Source organism: Theropithecus gelada, chromosome 8, assembly GCF_003255815.1.
Source record: "Theropithecus gelada isolate Dixy chromosome 8, Tgel_1.0, whole genome shotgun sequence".
Lineage (NCBI taxonomy): Eukaryota > Metazoa > Chordata > Mammalia > Primates > Cercopithecidae > Theropithecus > Theropithecus gelada.
In genome coordinates, this window is record NC_037676.1 from 47,529,460 (window position 1) to 47,548,913 (window position 19,454).

Sequence of the window (19,454 nt, forward strand, 5' to 3'; positions counted from 1 at the left end):
CTATAAACAAAAGAGGTTTAATTGACTCACAGTTATGCACGATTGGGGAGGCCTCAAGAAACTTACAATTATGGTGTAATGGGAAGGGGAAATAAGGCGCCTTCTTCACAAGGCTGTTGGAGGGAGAATGAACGCAGGAGGAACTACCAAACTCTTATAAAACCATCAGACCTCATGAAAACTCATTCATTACCATGAGAACAGAGTGGGGGAATCCTGCGCAATGATTCAATTACCTCCACTTTGTCTCTCCCTTGGCAGGAGGGGATTATAATTCAAGATGAGATTTGGGTAGGGACATAAAGCCTAACCATATCATTTGCAGAAGGATGTAAAAAATATTTACCATCTAGCCCTTTACAGGGAAGTATGGCCGTTTTTGATAGAACACTATTTCTAAGAAACCGTCATTTGTATACTTTAAAAACAATATATGAGGACAAGAAACTAGGGAGGTTTTCTCTTTCCAAAATTGCCTTTCCCATCCCAATTTCAATAAACTCTGGCTAAAACTTTCAGAACGCTAGAAGGTAACAAAGAAGGAAATCACAAACACTGAGTATCCTGCTATCCAGAGATAGCCATGGCTTTCTTTCAAATTGTTTTCTTTTTCTTTTATTTGAGACATCTTTTTCTGTGGTTCTGCTGCCCAGGCTGGAATGCAGTGCCATGATGATGGCTCACTTCAGCCTCAACATTTGGGGCTCAGAAGATCCTCCTACGTTGACCTTGCAAGTAGCTAGGATTGTGGGCCTGTACAACCATGCCTAGCTTAATTTTTATTGCTTTTTTTTTTTTATAGAGATGGGGTCTTGCTATGTTGCCCAGGCTGATTTCAAACTCCTGGCCTCAAGTGATCTTCCTGCCTCAGCCTCCACAAGTGTTGGGATTATAGATGTAAGCCACCCTGTCTGGCCCAGAGCTTTTATCTATGTGCTTATATGTATATGTGATTTTCCCCAAAATAAAATAATATTGTATATGCTGCTTTATTAATTGATTTTTGACTTAATATATTTTGTACATTTTCCCATGCTAACGACTATATATTTATATCATTTTAATGGCTATTTATTTGATTTTTAAATTTTCCATAATTTATTTAGCTGGTGAATTTTTATTCTAGAACAGCGCTCTTTTCACCATTAAGAGTTTCTGCAAAATTTTTAAAATAGTCATTTCACCTTTTTAAATGAATTTTTACTGGGAATAACAATATCAACGTTGCTAAAAGGAGAGCTGCTCTGGCTGAAGAAGGGTGAATGGCTGCAGTTACATGCTTGGCCTCTCTGTGCAAATGTGGTTCCTTAGGTTCAAAACTATAGATACTTTATCCTGCTAATTGGCTCATTTGTGCTCTTCTTCTCTATCCCCTAGCTTGCTATTTTAAGGGAGTTTTCTACTTGGAAATTCTTTTTTTTCTTTTGAGGTGGAGTCTTGCTCTGTCACCCAGGCTGGAGTGCAGTGGCACAATCTCATTGGAAACTCCGTCTTCTGAGTTCCAGTGAGTCTTCTGTCTCAGCCTCCTGAGTAGCTGGGATTACAGGCACCCGCCACCACGCCAGTTAATTTTTGTATTTTTTTAGAGACAGGGTTTTGCCATTTTGGCCAGGCTGTTCTTGAACTCCTGACCTCAAGTTATCTGCCTGTCTCAGCCTCCCAAAATCTTGGGATTACAGGCACGAATCACTGTGCCCAGGCTGGAAAGCTCTTGATTGGGTTTATCAACCATCTCTAGCCAGAAATTGAAGAATGATATTTGGGGTTAAATGCATACAAGCCAAGCGGGCACGTTGGTTCATGCCTGTAATCCCAGCATTTTGGGAGGCCATGGCGGGTTTATCACAAGGTCAGGTGATCGAAACCATCCTGGCTAACATGGTGAAACCCCGTCTGTAATAAAAATACAAAAAATTAGCCGGGCGTGGTTGCGGGCACCTGGAATCCTAGCTACTTGGCAGGCTAAGGCAGGGGGATGGCATGAACCCGGGAGGTGGAGCTTGCAGCCAAGACAGGGCCACTACACTCCAGCCTGGGACACAGAATGAGACCCGCCTCAAAAAAAAATTCATAAAAGCCTTTGTTTCGTGTAGAACTAGTCTTAAAGATCAGAAAAAAGATATATACCAGTGATACTGTTCCAGTTTCAGAGCAGCATTCTGACAACGAATATTATGTTAATGGTAAAATATATTCAATAAAACATCGATTTTTGCTATTCAATGGCACTTTGCCACACGAGTGATCATAAAGCCAGTAGATTACAAAAAACTTACTATAATTTTTAGGGACATTTTTATTCCAACATTTTGTGAAAGGTGAACTGCCCTATTACCAAATGCGGTGGCACATATAAAAATTATTAAAACCATTCTAGATTTTTACTTTATTGATGTTTCTCACCTTCACATTCTATAATATACAATGTTTATCTTGGAATGACAATTCCCTGCTGCACAAAAAGAAAACTGAAAACCAAATCTTCTCTAAGAGAAAAGCAAGCTCATTATGTAAACAGCAGCCTGGTCTCATTCAGAATATGTCACATAAATAGCAAACCATCAAACAAGAAATGTAAATTTTTATACTTATGCTGTAATTGAAAATTGTATTATACATTAGTGAAGTCACCTACTAATTTAATCACAATGGGTTCCCATAAAATCTCATTTTGAAAAGTTGAGTGCAATTCAGGAGAGGGGGCTATGAGAATTGCAATCATGGAAATCTAAGTTTGGACTCAGACTTTAGCAATGTCTGCAAGTCAGTTTTCATTGCCCCTCAGATATGCCTTTCAAATCTTTGATGTTACCTGTATTTGAATTGATCAGCCCAATCTCTCATCTGGGGAGAGGAGATGAGATCAGCCAGCATTCAGGACCCTGGTTCAATAACAATGTCCAGAAGATGGTGCCATCTGAAAGTTTTCTGGGCTTTCTCTTTTCCTTCTGATTAGAGCGTAGAAACATGTTCATTCCTTTGTTCATTTTTTAAAAATTCAACAAGTATTTACTTAGCACTGTATATGTCTAGCCTTGTGCTATTAACTGAGGACACAAAGGGAGCTGAAACACAGTTTGTGATTTCAAGGTGATGTCAGTCTAGAGGGGATAATAGAATAACAATTGCACCAATATATGTGCAATTCCAAACTGTGATGCATGCAAAAAGAAAGACAGAGAGTGCTATGAGAGTAAAGAACACATCTAGTGCTATTGTTTAAATGTGTCTCCCAAAATTTATGTGTTGGAAACTTACTTTCTAATGAATCAGTGTTGAGAGGTGAGAACTTTATGAAGTGATAAGGTCTCATAAATTTTAAGAGGGGATTAAGGTTTGTTATTGTAAGAGTGGGTTTGTTATAAGAGTAAGTCTGACCCTCTCTTGCTCGCTTGCATTCTCTTGCCCTTCTGCATTATGGAATGATGCAGGCCCCACTCCTGCCTCCCGATGGTCTCCTCAGGCCCAGCTCAGCCCACACAATGGCCATTCCGGGCCAAGTTTGTCCCCTTTTGGCGACCTCTCCAGGCCTAGAAGCTCCTCAAATTGGCCTCTCCAGACTGGACTGCTGCCTCCCAGCGTCATCTCCAGGCCCAGCTCTTCCTCCTGGCTGGGTCTACAGGCCCAACTCCTGCCTCACAGCAACCTCTTTGGACTCAGCTCCCGCCCAGATCCTGGCGGCCTTTGTAGGCCCAAAACTTCGTCAAGCGAACCTCTCCAGACCCAGCTCAGGCATCATGGTGACCTCTCCAGGAGGCTCAGCTCCTGCCCTCCGACGGAGTCTCCAGGCCCCGAAACTTACTCCAGGTGGCTCCTCGAGTCCCAGCTAGGGCCACCCAGTGGCCTCTGCAGGCCGCCACATCATCCTGAGGTCAGCCTCTACAAGCCCAGCTCTGGCCTTCCTGGCGGCCTCTCCAGGTGCACACGGGACCTCAAGTGGACCCCTCCAGGGCCAACTCCTGCCTTCCGTCCGCCTGTAGAGGCCCATTCTCAGCCTCTCTCGTGGAGGCCTCTCCAGGCCCAGCCCTTCCCCTTCCTCCTGGCTGTGTTGACAGGCCCGACTCCCGCCTCGCAACAAGCAAGTTCTGGGCTCAGCTCCTGCCCAGCTCCCGACAGCCTTTGTAGGCCTAAACCTTTCTCCAGGCAGAGCTCTGTAGGCCTACCTTTTGCCTTCCAGTGGCCTGCAAAGACCCAGCTCCAGCTAGAGAACAGCCTCTGCGGGCCCCACGCTTGCCTCCCAGGGGCCTGTCCAGGCCCGACTCTCACCACACGGCAGCTTCCAGGATTCAGGTTCCAGCCTGCCCGGAATCATCGGCAGGCCCAGTTCCTCCCGCACCGTGGCCTGTTTCAGCCCAACTCATGCCTCTCGCGGCCCACCCAGAGGCGTGAGCTCCTGCCTCACACTGGCCTCTCTGGGTTGAGGTCCTCCCTCATGCTTTCCCGTTAGGGCCCAGCTCATGCCTCTTGTGGCCTTTCCAGGCCCAGCCCATGCCTGGGGGCCGCCTCTCCCGGCCCAGCCTCTACCTCGCAGTGGGCCCTCTCCGGGCCTGCCTCTTGCCTTGCCATGGTCCCCTTGGGCCGAGCTTCTGCCCTGCAGAAGTGTGTGCAGGCCCAGCTCCTGCCTACCAGTGGCCTCCATAGGCCATGCTCGTGTCTCCATGGCGGCCTTTACAGGCCTAGTGTTTGTTGCTTTGTATCCTCTCCAGGCCCTGCCCTTCCTCCAGTCGGTCTGCCCAGGCCCGGCTCTACCTCCCAGCCACCTCTGCCAGACCAATTTGCCATCAAGTCGGCCTCTCTGGGGCCAGCTCCTGCCTCCTGGCGGCCTCTTCAGGCCCAAGTCATCCTCAAATTGGCCTCCCCTGGCCCAGCTCTCGCCTCTAGGGGGGACTCTCCTGGTGAACAACTTCCTCCCTTCAGACTTTCCAGGCCCAGCTCTCTTGCCTCCCCATGGCCTTTTTAGGCCCAGCCCAGTGCAGGCCTCTTGGCGGCCTTCCAAGGCCCCGCTTTTGACTTTTGGCGGCCTCTTCAGGTCCAGAACTTACTACCTCCAGCCAGCCTTTCCAGGCCAGCCTCCTGCTTCCGGGAGGCCCATATACAGGCCCAGGCTCTGCCTTGCAGTGGACTTTCCCACGCCCAGGCTGCAGCCTCACTGCGGCCTCCCCATTCAGAAGCTCCTGCCTTCTGGCAGGTTCTACGTGCCTCGCTCCTGCCTCCCAATGGTCTCCTCAGGCCCAGCTCACCCCTCACAATGGCCTTTCCAGGCCCAGTTTGTCCACTTTTGGCATCCCCTCCAGACCTCAGGTGATCTACCCGCCTCAGCCTCCCAAAGTACTGGGATTATAGGCGTGAACCACCACACCCAGTGGAAAGAAAGAATTCTTATATTGAAGTATGCTGCAGTCATATGAGATAGGTGCTTGAATAGAGTCTGGACGCTGGTCTATTTCACATATATTATTTTCCTCCACAGCTGACAGCCATCATTTTGAAGATTACTGATCATCTTTTGTAACCCTCACCAAGAGAAACATCAATATACCAATTTCTAGGCTACTGTGCAACAAAGATGCCGGCCTGAGAACTAGCCTCCACCAATCAGATGTACCAGAAGGAGGCTTTGATTCATCTTAGGCGCTGGAGAAAAAGGCTTTGTGCAGGGTTCCCCTAATTGCTGGTGGAGGGGATGATACAGCTGACTAGCATTTGGGGCATAAGAGGCAACAGAGGTATTTACCCCAGTGGTTTCAAGGCAGAAGTGACACTGGGGACAGAGGAGAGGTGGCACTCTCTTGTGCTCATGGTAGCACATGGTAGTATTATGTTTGGCCACTTGGTTAGGATGATCACTGTCAGATTGCTCCACTGTAAATGTATATTTTTGACTTTAGCAGGTAAGCTTGTAGTACGTAATCTGTGCTTTGCCATCTGTGAACATCTTTTTCTTTAAATGATTTTAGGCTGGGCGCAGCAACTCACACCTGTAATCTCAACACTTTGGGAGGCTGTGGTGAGTGGATCACCTGAGGCCGGGAGTTTGAAACCAGCCTGAGCAACAGGGAGAAACCCTGTCTCTACTAAAAATACAAAATTACCCGGGCGTGATGGTGCGTGCTTGCAATCCTAGCTACTTGGGAGGCTGAGGCAGGAGAATCGCTTGAATCTGGGAGGCAGAGGTTGTAGTGAGCCAAGATCATACTATTGCACTCCAGCGTGGGTGAAACTCCACCTCAAAAAAAATTAAAAATTAAATTAATACTTTTCACCATGTAATTGTTGTGTCTAACGGTGCTTTTTACCTGGCAACGTCTTTTTAACAAACTGTTTTCTTCTTATGTCAGCCCAAATTAGTAGCTGTTGCTTGCAGCTAAGAACTCTGATTTAGTGAGCTGTCGCTTGTGAATAAGAAACAGCCTGCAACTAGAAGACCTGAGTGCTAGTTTGGGTTCATTAACTGGCCATGAGAGCCTGAGCAGGTTCTTGACCCTGAGTGTGGTGCTGGCAGAGCCAGTCAAAACACACTTCCCTGGATTTTCACTTCTGCTCACTTTGTTCCTTGCCTCTTTTTCTCTGCTCAATTCTCTTGTCCATGGAATAATAGGACAATGGGTAAAGGGGAAAGGGAAGAAGATGGGAAAAGGGATGAAGAGTTCTACTACACAACGTTGCCCCAGATCAGTCTAAGAAATCCAGTCAGTTCAGTTCTCAAGCTTCATGTAATTCAAAGACCAATGCAATGGGAGCCTATTCTTTTGGGAACGCGCAGCTTGGTGGACTATAATGTATGTAGCTTTTGTTGGATGCCTGCATGTGGATTTCCCATTTCCAATTCCAGCCTGTCTCCTTTTCTGCATGTAAGCTCCTTTAGGGAAATGAAGCCCTTCCACATAGTGGAAGCATATAATAGTTTTCAAATGGATGACAAATAAATACCAACTCATATATAAATATAATCACCCTTAAATTTAGGTCTCTTGACCTATATGTGTTTGTATGTATATGTGTATATCTCTATGTATGATGATGCTTCAATGAGGTAGTAATGCATATATTATAATCTCTGTGCATCAAATAAGGAAACTGTCACACCAAGTGGTCATTTCGGTTCGCCCAGTTTCTGATCAATGGCAAAGGTAGAAGCAATTTTTCAATTTCTGGATAATTTCTCTTCAATATAACTAAGTTGTGTGAAAAACAAGAATTAGTTTAAAGAAGAATACACCAGGTATGGCCCATGTAGACCTTAGTTAGAATCTTCACTCAGACCACTGTGGGCATGATACATTTCTTACTCACACAGACACCTGCTTACCACTGAGCCATCACCTCACAGCTGGGCCAATAAACAGCAGAGTGTCCAAGACTCGAGCCACACCCGGCTGGGTGTGGGTGACCAAGATCTTGCACCTGATTGCCAATTCCCTTAAATGCCCTTGGTTTATAGTGTAATTGATGTGTCATAGGCTTCATCCTGTGATTTGTTACAGCCTCATAGATTAACGGGGTTTTGGCAGAGCCATGTTTTTCTGCTGTTCTCTCTGGCAGGAGAGTTTGTTCAGCAAACAAGAAGGAAGCAGGTTGAGATGAAAACACAGAGATTCAGTCTTCCCTTGTGTCTCTTCCCATCTGGGCAGGACTGAATCAGCCAGCATTGATGAGGTTTGGTGATGTGGGTTCCATCATGACCTATTCCTTTCGTTTCCCAGGAGAGCTGTAGTGGCCCCCTTCAGCTTTCTAAGGAACTAGAGGTTTAAACGGATTTATGAAAATTTGCTGGTATAGAAGACCTATCTGAGTTTCCCAGAAAAAAAACACAATAAAATATAATGCAGCCTGTTAACAAAATGAGCCAATGGTGACCAAAGTCAGAATACTTACCTCTGGGAGTGTGTACTGACAAAGAAGAAGTCATTGAAATGGGCCTTCCATTAAGGAAACATTGTATATCATGACCTGAGTGGCAGTTATGTGTGTGTGCATATTTAAACAGACGTACAGTTAAGATTTAGATACTTTACACTCTGTATATTATAATCTTATTAAGTTTCTTCTTCTTAAAATACAGACTCTTGTAATGACAAGAACATCATTTTCAGGGCCACCTTCTCATCGTTCATATTTTAGTTCTCTTCACTTCTCAGTGATGCCTTTGCTGACCGTGGCTAGAGTACCCCACACTCCCCTCTGCACTTTATCCAATTACCTGACTTATTTTCTTTATCACAGTTATCATCATCTGAAAATGGTGTATTTACTGACTTATTTATTGGCTTTGTCTCACCACTAGCATGTAGATTCTGTGACGGCAGAGTTTCTGGTGGTCATTTTTCCTGTGCAATCCCCAGCAGGAGACATGTGCTGATTGTATGACTGACTGCAGTGGAGACACATGAGCTGGTGTAAGGACTCAGTTACTGGACAAGTGTTACCAAAATAAGATCATGAGATCATAGGATGCTCATGGTTGGGACCCGGGGCTGTGGTCAAAGACAAAAGTGAGAGTTAAGCAGGCCAAAGTCCAACATACTGGGCACTAAATAAGTGGAGGTCACAATCAAGCACTAGTGGTCACCAAGCCAGCTGTGAGGGTAGCTCAGAACTGCAGGGAGAACCCTGCCTTCCCCAGCCAAGGCATGGCCCTGCTGGCAGGTCAGTTTAGAGATTTGAACCTTCCTCCTGAGGTTAGAACAGACCAGTGTTTCTCAACCAGGAGCAAGTTTAAGTTTATTTTGCAAAGGATAGCTGATAATATCTGAAGACAATTTTAGTTATCACAAGTAGGCGAAGGAGCTACTGGCATTTAATAATGAGAGGACAGGGTAGTTGCCAGACATCCTACAATACAAGGGACAGCCTCCAACCTTCTTCAGAGAAGAATCATCCAGGCCAAAATATCAGTAGTGCCCAGGGTAAGAAACCTTGGACTCGAGGGTAGGGCACCCCACCTGAAGAAGGAAGAAATCAGGATCTTGCTTTAAAAATGTATAAATACTGTGCTCTTACACTTTTGAAAGCAAAGGACCCAATTCTTTCTCCTTTCTTTCTTTCTTTCTTGGCCTAGTCTCACTCTGTTTTCCAGGTTGGAGTGCAGTGTCTCAGCTCACTGCAACCTCCACCTTCCAGGTTCAAGTGATTCTCTTGCCTCAGCCTCCCGAGTAGCTGGTATTACAGGCATGTGCCATCATGCCCAGCTAATTTTTGTATTTTTAGTAGAGATGGGGATTCGTCATGTCGGCCATGGCTGGTCTCAAACTCCTGACCTGAAGTGATTCACCTGCGTCGACCTCCCATAGTGCTGTGATTACAGGGGTGAGCCACCATGCCTGGCCAGGACACGGATTTTTTGAGAAAAACAATTTCTATCCACAAGCCAGTTTTCATGGCTGTACCTTTCTTCACAGAGGCTGATCAATATTTAGACTTGTTTTAGAGTGGTATTCTAGAATTTAAAACTTACACCTGATTTGAGTTTCCCTCACTGGATGAGCTCCTAACTCCTGACAACCAGTCATTCTTGGGCTCCAGTTCAATTTCTTTAATGAAGCTCTCTAATTTAATTCATATTTCCCACCTCTCTATTAAGTGATACGTAGGCTAATTGAGTCTAATATTTGAACCAAACACATTTAATGACTGTCCCTTCATTCAGGCCTTGGCAGATGGGTGCACAATTGGATAACCTAGACCCCCAGTAAAGTCAATAGTTAAGGTGAAGTTAATCCATCTGCTGCCTTCTTCTCCACTGGGGCTGGAGCCTCTTGCGTGAGACAGGCTTTATCACCAGTGATTATATGTTTCTCAAGCCAGTGGATTCAGTACTTCGGCTATATCTCATGCCTTGACACTAGACATCAGAGAAGGTAAATTGTGGACTCAATTTAGAGGCCAGCTTACGTAGCTGCTGGAAAATTTAGTTCATGTTTTATAGCAAAGGTGAAGTATGACTCCGTTCCCATCACACACATATATTACAATAAAAGGGGTATCGGGGTTTAGTGTTTTTAAAGGCTAGTCATAAAAGATGAATAACGAGGCAGTTTAAAGCTAAAGACAGCTGCCAAGTTGAATGGCCAAGATGGCTATCAAACACCCACAGTGGAGAAAACCCATTCCTCCGAGACCACCATCCAAAAAATTACCACAATTCAGCATATTTAAATATGTCACTTAATATATTGCTTCTATAAATTTGCAGGCCTGTGAAGTTGAGACCATTTCCTGAGATAATAAATGAGATCGAGTTTTAACCAATGCAAATGCAAGTAGAAATTCCCCAAGGATGCAAAGAGGCATTACACTCTGAATCAAGGTTGGGGTGTCGGCTGGGGGGCTGAGGTGGGACAGACTCTGCCACAGGGTTGAGCTTGTCCTTCTTTCAGAGGGATGTCTCTTTACCTTGCTGTATCTGCCAACTGGGAGAGCACATTGACATGGAAATGTAGCTGAATCCAGGGTCAAGAGGCTCATGTTTTTGTCAGAGCTGTGCTACTAAAATTCTGTTTGATCTCAGAGGAGACACACCTACTTGGGCATTGGAGGCTGTTCTCATCTGTAGAAATATGGGCTAGAGAACACATACCTCAGGGTTCTTTCTAGACCTAGTGTTCCCTAATGTATTCTTTCTTATTTTTTGTCAAGATTTATGAGAGCAATGTGCCTCTTTCCCTCCCAGCAACAGCTCCCAGTCCCAGATATCCTTTGGAAATTGTGTGGCACACAAATTTTCTGTAACCTATTTGTGCTTTTTGAATGGTTGTGGTGGATGCATGGGGTTTGCTAGTATCTCCTCCTGTAGAATACCATTGTCTTACTAGCTAGGTTCCTCAGGGTACTATTAACACTGCCTTGTTCAGGTAACCTCAGGGTATACTTGGGTCATAGTTAGATCCTTATGAAGTGAAGGGTGAATTCTCAAATAGAAGATCACAGAAAATTAAAGGCCTTCATGAAGAATCTGGCTAAAACTAAAGCCAAATGCAGGTTTAAAGCGAGGAGCCATATGCAGTTAGGGAGCTGTGTTTGGAAGAAATCGTGGGTGACCTTATCTCCATGGCTTGCTCATGGGGAAGGGTAGTGCCCACATTTGGTGTCAATTAAAAAGTGCTGAACACCAACTAGGCTCTAGGACTGTGCCAGTGGGTGGTACTTACCCTTGATTTGCTCATAGCATCTTAGGGAAATGGGAAGAAATCATTTCACAACAGTGTCGTGGTATGATAATACAGGTAAATAGGTATATTTTGCTTGCTGAACTGGTTGGAGCCTTGTTAGATTTGCCTTTTACTAGCACCTTATTTCCAGATGCCTTCTCAAATGTCTGCCAGTGGATTGGCTTTTGTAGCAGGGACATCCACCCTCAACATAAGCACAGAAACTAAAAGCTTTAATTTACTAACCTAGGAAGGGTTTGTTTAATGTTAGCCTTCTCTCTGTATCAATATTGAATAAATCTCTCAACATACCTATTGCCTACACGTACACATACAGACACATACTCGTCTGAGGCAGGAGTGCTTTTTGGCCATGTCTAGAGACATTTGGATTATCACAACTGGGGTGTTGGTAACTGCTGGCATCTCATGGGGAAAGGCCAGGGACACTGCTGAACATTCCATGAATACCATATTCCATGAATAGGATAGCCCTGAATACCCCATGATTCACAGGAGAGCCACAGAAATTCTGGCCAAAGGCAGTTGCTATGGACTGAAATTTTCAGGTCCTTAAATTTCATGTTGACACTCTAATCTCAATGTGATGATATTAGGAGGTGGAGCCTTTGGTAGGTAATTAAGTCATGATGGTGGAGTTCCAATGAATGGGATTAATACTCTTTTAAAAACACACAAGAGAGCTTTTTTTGTCTCTCTCTGCAGCCATCAGAATATTTCTCTGAGAGCTAAAAATCTGCTTCCAAGATGCCGCACTCACACCACTGGCAAGCTCATTGAGGATACCCTGAGAAGATGACCATCTCCAAAACAGGAGTTGAAACTTCACAAAACACCAGATCTGCTGGTCACTTGATCTTGGAATTCCCAGTCTCCAGAAATGTGAAGAATAGATTTCTGTTGCATAAACCGTCCACTCTATGACATTTCTGTTATAGCAGCCTGAATTAAGACAGTCTATTTAACATAAACTCAAACAGTTGAAAAATAATAAAAACAATCTTACATATGTTGCAACTTTGGTCTTAACATATCAAAATAACTGGTTCCACTGATTTTTTTTTAAGTAGCAAATTACTTTGATGTGGATTGGTGGAGTCACAGGTGAAGTGTGCTGCCAGTTGATTAATGCAGGAATTGTGTGCTCAGGATGCTGAGCCTGAGCAGGGGTGACAACCAATGTGGACTGAAGCAGTCATCACAGAAGGTGGTCATAATAATGGCACGTAACTTGGTAAAGAAAATTTACTCAAATCTGAGTCTGGGAACAATGTGACAATTGGGGTCAAGAAGATAAGAAAAAACCAGCAGAAAACCTGGGAAAGAAAACTCAGAAAACTAGAAGGAGAGCCAAGAAGAAGAAAAAGTGAAGCAAGTATTTCATGGAGGAGGGATGATCAATTATGACAAATGCGGCTGAGGGGTTAAAGAGAATGGGAACACTCAATTTTCATGTTGAGATCTCTTGAGAGTTCAGTAGAGATTCAACGAGAAAGAAGAGAGAGAAAGTACAGACTCATTTGAGAGATTTTGTTATGAAGGGGAATAGAGAAATAGGGCTGTAGCTAGAAGGCAGTTGTGAGACCAGTAAGCGTATGCTGCTTGCTTTTCCTGGTGGGAGATATTATAGCATGTTGGCATGCTGATGGTAATGAGCCACTAAAGAGGAAAATATTTGTGATGAAGAAGTGAATGGAGAAAATTGCTTGAACAGTATTTTTGAGTTTGTGAGAGGGGTAGGACCTCGGGTATAAGGGAAGCATTTGCCTATGGTGGAATCACAGATAATTCTTTTGCATTGTGTTAGCAATCTATTGTCATATGACAAATCGCCCCCAAATTTAGAAGCTTGAAAAACCCACATTTATTATTTCACACAATATATGCTGATCAGGAATTTAGCAGCCTCTAAGTTGGGTAGTTCTGGCCCAAGATCTGCTATGAGGTTGCAGTGAAGATGTTGGCCAAGGCTGGAACCATTAGAAGATTTGTCCGGGAGGTAATGATCTGCTTCCAAAATAGCACATTCTCAGGATTGGCAAGCTCATATTGGCTGCTGGTTGGAAGCCTGAGCTCCTCACTAATGGACTCCTTCATAGGGCTACTTGCATGTATTCACAACATAGCACTTTTCCCCAGAGCAAATGATCCAAGAAAGAACAAGTCAGAAGCTGCAGTGCTTTTACAATCTAGCCTGGGAAGCCACACACGTTCAGTGCCTTCACAATCTATTTTTTAGGACCAAGTCATTAAGTCCTCAGTGTAGGGAAGAGATTTTAAATTTTTTGAAGAGACTAGTGTCAAGGGTTTGTGCACATATTCTTAAACCACCACACTGTAGCAATAGGAAGAAAGCCAGTGGATGTGTCCACAGATGCCAGTATTACACCCATGGATGCTGGTGGATATAGAGATGGCAATTGGTGGACTTTTCTGAGCGCTTCTATGTCTTCAATAAAATAGGAAGCAAGGCCATCAGATGAGAGTGGCTATGGGGAGAAGATGTTGGAATGGGAAAGTGAATGAACTGGTAGGACTTTCAGGTCAATTAGGGGCTCCCTCAACGTTAGTGGTAATGAACTTAAGCAACGAAAATCAACAGTGTGGATTTTTTCCTCCAAGTGGGCTCAGCTAAGAGCATAGATTGTGAGAAAAAATACTCTGACCTCCATGAAGAGAGATCAGGGCTTTTCCTTTTTATTTAAGTATTCACACAGATTTTCCTCTTTATTTTATATTTTTTGAGACAGGGTCTCACTCTGTTGCCCAGACTGAAGTGCAGTGTCATGATCATGGCTCACTGGAGCCTCAACTTCCCAGGCTCAGGTGATCCTTCCACGTTAGCCTCCTTAGTAGCTAGGACTACAGGCATGCACCACCATGCTCTGCTAATTATTGTATTTTTAATGGAGACAGGGTTTCACCCTGTTGCGCAGTCTGGTCTTGAACTGATGGCCTCCGAAAGTACTCTGATTACAGGAGAGAACCACCATGCCTGGCCTCCTTTTTATTTTTAAAGAACTTATTTGTTTGAATCAAAATAGGAACAGTGCTTCATATCTCTTTCCAATTTACATTATTCTCTCATGTTTTCCCAAGTTAACTGCATGCAGGATTTATCCTCTCTCTTCTCTTAATATGAGCAATGAGCAATGTAGGTGTGAATTAGGGCTGCACTGTGCCCCTGCTGATGAAGCCCCAGCAAGCTATTTCAGACCAAACGTGAAGTGATGGTACAAGCTATAGCAGGATAGATTTTTCTCTTTGTGAGGAAAGCATTCTCATACATACAGCTACTTGAACACAAAAGGGGCTCTTTCACAGGTAGTGCATAAGCGCTACCTTTGGAGAAGTGTTGCTGCATCACTAGGCTCCTTCAGAAGGAAAACCTACACCAGGTGGGAGGTTGAAGGAGTGGACTTCCAAGGAGGCCATCCAGTTCTCTGATTTTGTGATCCAGGCACCTGAGATCTTTTCATCGAAAAAATATTTATTGAGCCCTTTCTGTGTGACATGCACTGTGTATTGAACCCTCTTGTGCGCCACTTCAGGTCTTCTCAGACTTGCCTCTTGTGCGAGCTGCAGCTGCGGCACCCAGTTCCCTGCAGACTTCAACAAAGTCTCCGCATATGCAGCCTGATAGGGCTTTGCCTCTGATCTGCAGCATGAGCCTCTTTTCTTCCTGCCCCGGCTTCTCTACAGTGGTGTCATCCGTTGGATTCCCAGGAGAGACCATTTGCCAGTCAAGCCTGTGCAATCCGGAAAGTTGGAGGAGATACATGGACCAGTGAGGCATGGGATTTCTCCCTCTTTCTTCTTCTAAGAAAAGGGTCTGAGAGACATTTCAGAAGCCTCCCCAGAAGGTCTTGCGGGATCCACCTGTTACAGCTGCAGCAGTTGACTTGATAATATGACCTTGTTCTTCGTCTCCCTGTTTCGCTATTACCCAGTGATGTCACACTCTCAAATAACTACTCAAATATAGCGTTTCTCTTCCATTCCACTTTTGGGGAAATCTAGGCTAAGATAGTTTAAATAGGTGATAGGAATATAGTATTGACCAAAATAAACATGGCCCCTCTTGGCTTGGGGCTTATAGTCTTAAGATACATTCTACCATGAAAGTCTAAATTTCTATTTCATCCACAGGGAGAAAGAGAATCACAGGGGCATATTCATAAGGTTTTGATATTTATAAAAGCTTTCACAGGCACCTTTATCATATAATCTTGCCTGAAAATTTGCTAGCATTGTTATTCATGGTTTTTCACCATAGACCCTGAGTAACAGAGGTGTGAATCAGCTGTTGAGGCCTACATTAATTAGTTATGTAGTACAATTTAAGAAATCAGAAAATAGGTTTACTAGAGTCATTTTTGGAATTACATTTGATACGAGCCTTTGGGATTTTAAATTCCTTCTTTATAATTTATTTTGAGGGTACCTTCCTAAATGCTATTATTTGATACTAAGTTGCTGGTTTGGAAATTTATCTTTGGCATAATATGGGATGTTCTGGCTGGATGTGGTGGCTCACTCCTTTTATCCTACCACACTGGGAGGCGGAGTCTAGTGGATAACTTGAGCTCAGCAGTTCCACAGTACCCTGAGAGATCCTGTCTCTACAAAAAATACAAAAATTAGCCAGGCATGGTGGTGCGAGCCTGTAGTCCCAGGTACTCGGAAGGCTGAGATAGCAGTATTGCTTGAGCCCAGGAGGTGGTTGTTGCAGTGACCCTAGACTGCGCCACTACACTCTGGTCTGAGTGAGAGAGTGAGGCCCTGTCTCAAAAACTAAAAACAAAAATGAAATAAAATGTGATGTTCTTAAGTTTCTTATAAAGTATAATTTTGTAGTTTAATTTTTTTGTATATTCGTAGTTATAATATAAACATATGGTTAAAATTTCCCTCTCATGCCCTCCATATCCTCCAGTTTGTATTCTCTGGAAGAGGTAACCAGTTATTAGTTTCTTATTTATTCTTCCAGATAATTTGTATGCATGTTAGAATCAACATACATACATATTTTTTCCTACTTTTATATTTTTTTAAAAGATAGTACACTAGATATGTCATGGATCTTGCTATTTTCTCTTAATATATCTTTGAGATCTTCCCATTCTATTATATAAATAAATTCATTATTCTTTTTTAGATATAGAGTGTTTTATTGTTATATATGTTGCAATGGGCAACCCTGTATGAATGTCATAATTACATGTGTAAGTATGTCTGTGGAGAAAGTATTTTTAAAGAGTAAATGCTGCATTAAAGATATATGCACTTGTCATTTTGACAGCTATTGACATATTGCACTTCGGTGGCGTTGTAGTAATTTGCATGCCCACCAACAATTTATGAAAAGGCCTATTTAGGCATAAAATGCTTACTTTAAAAATTAATAAATGATTTACATTCTATTTTAAAAATAGAAGCACATGTATACTCGCTGCAGCACTGTTCACAATACCAAAAACATGAAATCAACCCAGGTACCCATTAGTGATAGACTGGATGAAGAAACTGTTATACATGTACACCATGGAATACAATGAAGCCATAGAAATGAATGGGATCATGCCCTGGAAGTCATTATCCTCAGTAAACTAACACAGGAACAGAAAATCAAACACCACATGTTCTCACTTATAAGTGGAAGCTGAACAGTGAGAACACATAGACACAAAGAGGGAAACAACACACACTGGGGCCTGTCAGCTGAGAGTGGGGGTGAGGACAGAATTAGGGAAAAGAGATAATGCATGGTAGGCTGAATACACTAAGTAATGGGTTGATACATACAGCAAACCACCATGGTACATGTTTACCTAGTACAAATCTGCACATCCTGCACATGTATCAGGGAACTTAAAAAATAATTAATATATGACTTAAAAGTTTTTAATACAAGTCAAGAAAGTGAATGAAACAAGATTTACCTACTGTGAAGCTTATGTTTTCAAGAAAAAAATTGAAATCTGTATTACCCTAAAACAAGAGTCTACAGAGAACATTTTCTGATTTGGGCCCTAAGGTTAGATTTCTAGACCCAACACCTGTGGATTCAGAAGTTCCTCCTCCAAAGACTGAACTCTTAGGCTTCTAATCTTTTTACCTTTTTCATGGATCCATTAAATGAGTTTCTCAGCTCCCCTGATTGCTAGGGAAGGAGGGTCTCTCTGTTGTATGTCAGGATGGGTTGCAGTTCAAATAACTGCCCAGATAGCACATGTAATGAAACTCTGAACTGTCCATGAACTTAACATTTCTCCTAGGACTTTTTCTCCATCTGGACACATTCCTGTCATAACTACTTTTTTCTGTTCTTTCACAGTGATTTTCCTCTCATAGTTAGCAAACCCTTGAGGGTGTTTTAATATGCATTCCCCATTTCTCCAAAGAGTTCTTTTTTCAGATTTTATGCCTAACTCCTGCTTAGTTTCCTTATGTGATGTTAATGATTACAAGTTGACCTAGAAGTTCATGCTTCACAAGCATTTAAATGTATCTCAACAAACCATATTTATGTGTGATCATTCTTTCCTTGACCAGGAGAAACACACAAAAATGTTGAGAATGCTGCGGGTACCTGGGATGGTTGGCTTTTGCGCCTTTGGGGCTTACACTTTTTTTTTTTGAGATGGAGTCTCACTGTGTTGCCCAGGTTGGAGTGCAGTGGTACGATCTCGGCTCACTGCAACTCCACCTACTTGGTTCACGCCATTCTCACGCCTCAGCCTCCCTAGTAGCTAGGACTACAGGCGACTGCCACCACGCCTGGCTAATTTTTTGTATTTTTAGTAGAGATGGGGTTTCACTGAGTTAGCCAGGATGGTCTCAATCTCCTAACCTCATGACCTGCCCACCTCGGACTCCCAAAGTGTTGGGATAACAGATGTGAGGCAGAGCACACTGCCGGAGTTTACACTTTCATAGAGCAGTGGCCATTTGCCAGGCACTTCATACTCACTGGCTCATTTAACCCAGATAATATATTCATATAGGAGGTAGTGTTGTTAATCCTGTTTTACAGATGAGGAATCTGGGTTATACAGAGGTTAAGTTACTTACCCAAAGTCATCCAGCTCACACAGAGCCCAAACTCAAACTGAGTCCCAACCTGCCTCAAAGAATTTAAGGGGAAACTGAACACACATTATGAGAGTCATATTTGAAGTTTCCCATCCCCTTACCCCTCACATGCTATCTCCCTTCCACATTTGGTCAAAGAAAAAAAAACTCATCATTTCTCTCCTTGGTTTGCTTTTATTTATTTTTGAGATAGGATCTCGCTTTTTTGCCCAGGCTGAAGTGCAGTGGTGTGATCACGGCTCATTGTAGCCTCGATCACCTGGGCTCAACTGATCCTCCAACATCACCCTTCTGAGGAGGTGGGACCACAGGTGTTCACCACCATGCCTGGCTAATTTTCTGTCTTCGAAAGAGTGTTTATACAGTCCTTAGTAGTGAGAAGAAAAAGGAACAAGTAATTAGTACTTGCCTTGATTGGTGCTCACCTTTCTCACTTCACCTCACTCTCACTTTCGTGTCTCACAGATGCAGGCACAGAAGCTTTCCAAATTCAAGGTGAGAGAATAAGCAGGTGTTCTGAAACTTTTAAGGAAAAGAAGTAGAAAGCACAAATCTTACCTTTCAGACACACGTTGCTGGATTCAACAAAAGTTTACTGATCTCTAACCGAATGCCAGGGAGGAGACAGTAAGTCCTGATTCTAAGGCATGTTAAGAAACCTTCCAGCCGAGCATGGTGGCTCATGCCTGTAATTTCAGCANCCTCCCAAAGTGCTGAAATTACAGGCATGAGCCACCATGCTCGGCTGGAAGGTTTCTTAACATGCCTTAGAATCAGGACTTACTGTCTCCTCCCTGGCATTCGGTTAGAGATCAGTAAACTTTTGTTGAATCCAGCAACGTGTGTCTGAAAGGTAAGATTTGTGCTTTCTACTTCTTTTCCTTAAAAGTTTCAGAACACCTGCTTATTCTCTCACCTTGAATTTGGAAAGCTTCTGTGCCTGCATCTGTGAGACACGAAAGTGAGAGTGAGGTGAAGTGAGAAAGGTGAGCACCAATCAAGGCAAGTACTAATTACTTGTTCCTTTTTCTTCTCACTACTAAGGACTGTATAAACACTCTTTCGAAGACAGAAAATTAGCCAGGCATGGTGGTGAACACCTGTGGTCCCACCTCCTCAGAAGGGTGATGTTGGAGGATCAGTTGAGCCCAGGTGATCGAGGCTACAATGAGCCGTGATCACACCACTGCA